The 6821-nt window shown below is 52.6% G+C and overlaps 1 long non-coding RNA gene and 1 pseudogene across 1 annotated transcript in view; both read right to left on the reverse strand.

Annotated features, from left to right (window-relative positions):
• Window positions 1-2632, reverse strand: LOC102498651 (40S ribosomal protein S18 pseudogene; annotated as a pseudogene).
• A 2416-nt stretch (window positions 2633-5048) lies between these two features.
• Window positions 5049-6821, reverse strand: part of LOC102476363 (uncharacterized) — a 6081-nt gene continuing 4308 nt past the window's right edge. Inside the window, exon 3 of the long non-coding RNA XR_337620.2 lies at window positions 5049-5319. This is a non-coding gene — a long non-coding RNA (uncharacterized LOC102476363). The remainder of the gene's footprint in view (window positions 5320-6821) is intronic.

Consider the following 6821-nt stretch of genomic DNA (forward strand, 5'->3'; position numbering starts at 1 on the left):
TATAAACCATTTATTAACAGACAAGGCCTACAGACTTATTTCTTCTTGGACACACCCACGGTACGGCCACAACGGCCAGGTGTCCTAGTGTGCCGGCCTCGGACCCGAAGGCCCCCGAGGCGGCGCAGCCCTCTCCGGCCCGCATGTCCTTCCGCGTCTCCAGGTCCAGGCAGCTTGCTGTCCAGACCGTGACCAGGACCTGGCTGTGTTCTCCGTCCTTTACATCTTCCTACCTGTGCAAGAACCAGTCTGGGGTCTCGTCCTGGCGGGGATTCTGCGGAACGGTGACCACACGTCCCCCCTCCTCCTCCGTGAGCTCTCCTCCCTCTTGGTGAGGTCCGTGTCTGCTCTCCTCCACCCGCACGAGCAGACCTCCGCCCCACACCCTGATGGCGGTGACGGCAAAGGCCGTCTTCCGCCGCCCGTCCATGTTGGCGTTGAGGTCACCAGAGACATGGCGGCGGCGCGTGCGGCGGCGTCTAGGCCTCCTGTGGAAGGCATTTATATATTTTTCAGAGAGACAGAGAGCAGTCACTCCCTGGGGGATGGCCACGCTGCAATCCCTTCTCCTCCAGTCTCCTCTTGGAATCTTGGGCATGCGCACACACGCACGCAGTGTGAGTTTTGTTTGTTTGTTTGTTTGTTTTTAAGAATTATTTTATTGGGGACCAGCAGGTGGCGTGGTGGTTAAGGTGCTGGACATTTCCACATGGCGACCATGGTTTGAGTCCCGGACCTGTTTACTTTCTCAATTTCTCTCTCTCTCTCTGGCCAAATTAAAATAAATGACTGAAGAAGTAAAATTAAATAATTTTAAAAAAGGAATTATTTTATTTAACGTTATTTACTCATTTATTTAAATTTGAACAGAGGACAGACTGAGAGAGAGAGAGAGAAAGTGAGACACCAAGCCATCAGGTTTGGGACTCAAACCGTGGTTGGCTGTGTAGGAGTGCAGAGCCCTGAACCACCACACCACCCAGTGTGAGTTTTATCCTCTGGGTCCAGGGCTCAAACCATGGTTGACTATGTGAGAGTCTAGAGACAGGACCATTGCGCCATCTGCTGGCCCCTCAAATAAGTAATCATTAAAAAAAAAAGAAAGAAAAATATGCTGGGTACGCGTGGGCGTGCTCGAATCCCGACAGGGGAGGGAGGCTGAGGAGGGACTGCAGTGACCACCCCTGCGGGGCAGTGCTTTCTCAATGACTCTCTCTCCAGTGAACACACAGCCCCAGCAAATTAAAAAAACAAGGCCTCCATCCCATCTATGTTTTTGAGAGGTTCTAGTTATAGGGCACGTGCACTGGCCAGAGAGAGACGGAGAGAGTGCGAGAAATCCCCCCCCAGGTGCACGCGTGCACGCCCGGCCTGAGTTTAAGCCATCGGGTCTGGGACTCGAACCGTGGTCGACGACGTGGGAGTCCAGCTATGCAGCCATTACGTCATCTGCTGGTCCCCATCTCATCTGTTTTTTTAAAATGGAGAGAACGATAAGAAATGCCCTAAAAACGTGAGCCATGGGCCCAGATGCCAATGCGAGTGCCCTGCCAGGTGGAGAGGGCGTGGCTCCGGGGGTGTGGGGCGGGGCCAGTGTGGGCACACCGGGTGCACAGGTCCTCGGTCTGAGGGACGGGAGGGCTGTGGAGCCGGCTTTGTGCATGACCCGACCTTGTCCTTCTGAAAATTTGCATAAGGTCGCAAGGTCACCAGAGAGGACCACATTATCCATCACACGTGTCAGCCATGTCACACGCCACTTTCGTCACGTCAGTCGCATGTCAGTGTCACACACGTTGGTTCTGTGATACATGTCAGTCACGCATCACTCTGTCACGTGCCGATCATGTCTCAACGGCCTGTCATACACCTGTCGCTTCTCACATGTGTCAAGCACATGTCAATCACATGCCAAATCATGTTGCTTTTGAAACATGTCTGTAGCATGTCAATCACGCATCAATAATGAACATGTCACATGGCACACACGGTGTCATGCACATCTCTCACATGGCCCTTTGTAATATCACATGACACTGCATGTCCATGTGTCAATCACATGGCATCAGATGTCAAACGCTGTCACATGGTGCTCAAATGTCACACGATGCACATTTCCATGAGACACATGGCTGGATGGCACAATGATCCCATGATTTTAAAGGATAATTGTGTCAACCATGTTAGAATCACCTGCTAGTCATGCGGGAATCGTGTTACTCCTGTTCCGGTCATGCTGGAATCACGGGACTATCATGTGTGGGGCACATTGCGCTCACATGTGGCTCATGCCAGAGTCACACATCAGGTGGGAAACGTGGCAATCCTGTGACCCTCATGGGGAATCCTCTGGCAATCATGCGTGAACCATGCTAGAGTTAGATGCAGATCACATGGCAAGCACATGGCAGTGGCATGGGGATCTTGTGAAATTCCTGGGAAGCATGTAGCCATGTTGTGATCACATGGAAGTCACGCTAATCATATGTAAACCATGTGACGTGATGTCTCCAAAGCTCCGTGCTTCTAGGGAGGATGTGAGAAGGGGCTGAGGGCCTCACGGTCTCTAGGCACGCCCAGTCCGGACCTGTAGCGGGGAGAGGCCGGGAGGTGACTGGCGGGCCTGCCCCATCGCTCGCATGGACCCTGCCCCACCCAGGGTTTTGACCCCTAGAACATTACCGGCTTCTGCTTGGTTCAATCCTCGCCACTGCTGGGCTGGGCCACCCTTGACCTGGGTAGTGCTTCCTCCATGAAGCCCCCCTTGATTTCCCTGGAGTGTCTCCCACTGACCAGGGCCCCTACTGTGGTGACCTGGTTTCTGCTAGGTGACTGGGCTGCCCGGCGCTGGGTGCGACCCTCCTTAACCACTAGATGGCGGACAATGCCCGTGGCTTGGCCACTGACAGGGAAATAGGAGCATTCGGTGTTTCCAGCCGGCCAGTAGGGCTTTGGAGAAGCTGTTACCTGCACCCGGGACGGAGGACCTGACCCAGCCCCCAAGGTAACAGCAGAATTCGAGCTCCGCGCCCCTGCAGCGTGGAGTGGGCTACCCCATGCCCCACGCCAGCCCACATGGGTCTCCTGCAGCCCTCACTGAGCTGGAGCCCGAGGCAGACTGGCAGGCTGAGGAAGAGCTGGGGTCACGTGGCAGCTCCAACCCCAGCCAGACAATGGTCCTAGCCTGGAACATGTGTGGAAATGTCTCCCCAGGGAAACTGAGGCAGAGGGCTCCACCCGCTGAGGCCCCACGATGTCATCCAGCATGCCAGCTCCCTGCGAAGCCCTGCGCGCCAGCTTATAAAGTCTGCTGACACCTAAGGGCTGGGCCTGGGCCTGGGAGGAGACAGAAGGGCCCTACCCAGAGACGGAAGGGCCCTGGGGACCGGAGTGTGTGGAGTCCAGGCACTGGGCTCCGAGCAGACCCTCACCCACTTCCAGGTCAGGGGCCCCGGGCAGGAGGCATGTAGGTATTGGGGGGAAGATGGGGACAGGGAGACGGGGTTGCAGGTCTTCCCATGCCAGCCCAAGGGGCCAACCTATTTCCCATCCAGAGACGAGGCGATAAGGGGTTAAGGGGGTCCACGCTGCCAGGAGTCCAGGAGCAAGGGGGTCAGGAAGGGGCGGCATTGAGCTGGACCTGTCTCCCGTGGGCTGCGTACCTGGGCGGTCCTGACTTTGTTATCACCCCGTTTTTCTTTTTAATTTTTACAGTTTTTTTTTTTCTGTAGGGAGTGTGCACATGCCAGAAAGACTGAGAGAGACGGAGAGACAGAATGAGAAATCACCCCCCCCCCCCCCGGGGGGGGGTGGCCACGCCACAATCCCTTTTCCTCCATTCTCCTCTCGGGATCTTGGGCACGCACACACACACACGCCCAGTGTGAGTTTAAGACACCGGGTCCGGGATTTGAACTGTGGTCGACTACATGGGAGTCCAGCGACATAGCCATTACGCCAACTATGTGAGGACCAGCAGATGGCGTAATAGTTATGTCACTGGACACCGATGTGGTTGACCACGGTTTGAGTCCCAGACTGTTGCTTAAAACTCACACCAGGCATGTGTTGAAGATCCCGAGATTAAGGTATGAATATCTCCCCGAGGACTGATTTTTCTGTCTGTCTCTGTGTCTCCCTGGCGAGTACATGCACCCTATAGCAAAACTCTCTTAAAAAAATTATGATGGCTCTTTTTTTTTTTTTAAGGATTATATTTAAGAATTATTCCATTTAATTTATTCATTCATTTATATTTTAATTTGACCAGAGAAAGATACACAGGGGGACCAGCAGTTAGCGTAATGGCTGTGTTGCTGGACTCCACGTAGTCGACCGCGGTTTGCGTCCCGGACCTGGTGGCTTAAATTCACACCGGGTGCGTGTGCGTGCGTGCCCAAGATCCCGAGAGGAGAACGGAGGAGAAGGGATTGTGGCGTGGCCATCCCCCCTGGGAGGGTGATTTCTTGCTTTCTGTCTCTCTGTCTCTGTCTTTCTGGCGAGTACATGCGCCCTATAGCAAAAACCTCTCAAAAAAAGAAAAAAAAAAGATACAGAGAGAGAGAGAGAAAGAGAGAGAGAGAGAGAAAGAGACCGAGAAAGTGAGAAAGCAAGTCACCAGTTTTTGCACTTGGACTGTGGTCAGCCATGTGGGAGCGTCCAGTGTCTTAACCACCACGCCACCTACTGGTCCCTTTTTAAGGATTATTATTTTTAGGGGCCAGCAGGTGGCACGGTGGTTCAGGGCACCAGACTCCCACATGGCTGACAGCAGTTCGAGTCCCGGACCTGGTGGCTTGCTTTTCTCACTTTCTCTCTCTCCCTCTTGCTCTGTCTCTCTCTGGTCAAATTAAAATAAATAAGTAAATAAAGTTTAAAAAGTTACCTAAAAGAAAGATCATTCTTTATTTCTAAGACTATAATAATAAAAAGAATGATTATATTTAACTTTATTTATGTTCATTTGATCAGGACAGAGCCAGAGGGAGGGAACGTGAGAGAGCAAACCGCCAGGTCTAGGACTTGAACCGGGGTCAGCCACGTAGGAGTCCGGCACTTTAACCGCCTTCGACCTGCTGGCCCCGATGGTGGCTCTGACTGAATGAGTCTTCGGAGAATCTAGGACAGTGACCGTGAGGCTCGTTGACTTGTTACCCACAAGGGAATAGCTAGCAGTGAAAGAGGTGGCAGTTGACAGTGCTCCAGGCCAACGGGGCAGACGCGGCCACTCTGCCACCCTAGGAACCCGAGCTGCGGCTTCTCCTAGCCTTTGACCCTGAGGACGATCAAACACCCACTGCTGTTCTCACCAGGAAGGTACTGGAATGGAAGAGTTATGCGTTGGGACCTGAAAGTACATTCTGGAAAGTAAAACTTCCCAAGCTCGTTCGCGTACACCGGGGACCCATGCCACCTTGTGTGGGCCAAGTGGCAGAGCGGCCCGTGCTACTGTCTGGACTACCCTCTGCAGTATTTTTGTCTCTTTTTTTTTTTTTTTTTTTTCCTCCATTCTCCTCTCTGGCTCTTGGGCACGCACGCACACACGCCCGGCACGAGTTTTAATCTTCTGGGTCTGGGACTCCAACTGTACTTGACTATGTGAGAGTCCAGCAATGTAACCATTACCCCATCTGCTGGTCCCTATTATTATTATTTTCCATTTGCTACAGGGCATATAGGCTCACCAGAAGAGACAGAGAGAGAGAGGGAAAGTGAGAAAGCAAGCTGCCAGGCCCAGGACTTGAACTGTGGTCAGCTGTGTGAGAGTTCAGAGCCCCAACCTCCATGCCACCCACAGGTCCCTCTCGTTCTTTTTATCACCAGAGGAAGAGAAAGAGGGAGAGGAGAAGGGACGGGGGAGAGGGCTCGAGAGAAGAACCGGCAGATGGCGTAGCGGTTATGTTGCTGGACTCCCACATGGTCGACTGTGGTTCGAGTGTTGGAGCTGGTGGCTTCAAAATCACGCCAGGCATATGTGTGTGCGGGCCCAATGGAGGAGAAGGGATTGCGGTGTGGTCATTCCCCTTGGGGGGGTGATTTCTCGCTTTCTGTCTGTCTCTTTCTGGCAAGTGCACATGCCCTGTAGCAAAAATCTCTCCAAAAAAAAATAAATAAAATCTTTTTTTTTAAAAAAGAATTATCTTATTTAACTTTATTTACTTATTTATTTAAATTTGACCAGAAAGGGACAGAGAGAGAGAGAGAGACAGAGAGAAAGTGAGAAAGCAAGCTGCCAGGTCTGGTCCTCGAACCAGGGTTGGCCATGTGGGAGTCCAGCATCCCCAAGCGCCATGCCACCTGCCGGTCCCAATAAAATAATTCTTAAAAAAAATAAAGAGTGTAGAAGATCCTGTTATTGGGGCCAGCAGGTGGTATGGTTGGTTAAGGCTCTGGACTCCCATATGGCTGCCTGCATTTTGAGTCCCGGAACTGGCAGCTTGAAAATCACACTGGACACGTGCGTGTGCATACCCAAATACCAGGAGAAGAATGGAAGAGGAGGGGCTGCAGGGTGGCCCTCCCCGGCAAGGGGTGATTTCTCACTTTCTGTCTCTCTCCTGTGAGTGCACGTACCCTATGGGGGAAAAAAAAAATCCTATAATTTTGGGTTAGTCAGGTGGCATCGTGGTTAAGATGGCTGGGTTCCACATGGCCAACTGTGTAGTTCGAGCCCCAGATTTGATGGCTTATAAAACTGCCAGGCATTGAGGCTGGCAGGTGGCATGGTGGTTAAGGGCACAAGACTCCCACATGGCTGACCGCAGTTTGAATCACGACCTGGTGGCGTGTGTTCTCACCTTCATTCTCTCTCACTCTCACTG

This window comes from Tupaia chinensis, unplaced genomic scaffold, assembly GCF_000334495.1.
Source record: "Tupaia chinensis unplaced genomic scaffold, TupChi_1.0 Scaffold148210_1, whole genome shotgun sequence".
Lineage (NCBI taxonomy): Eukaryota > Metazoa > Chordata > Mammalia > Scandentia > Tupaiidae > Tupaia > Tupaia belangeri.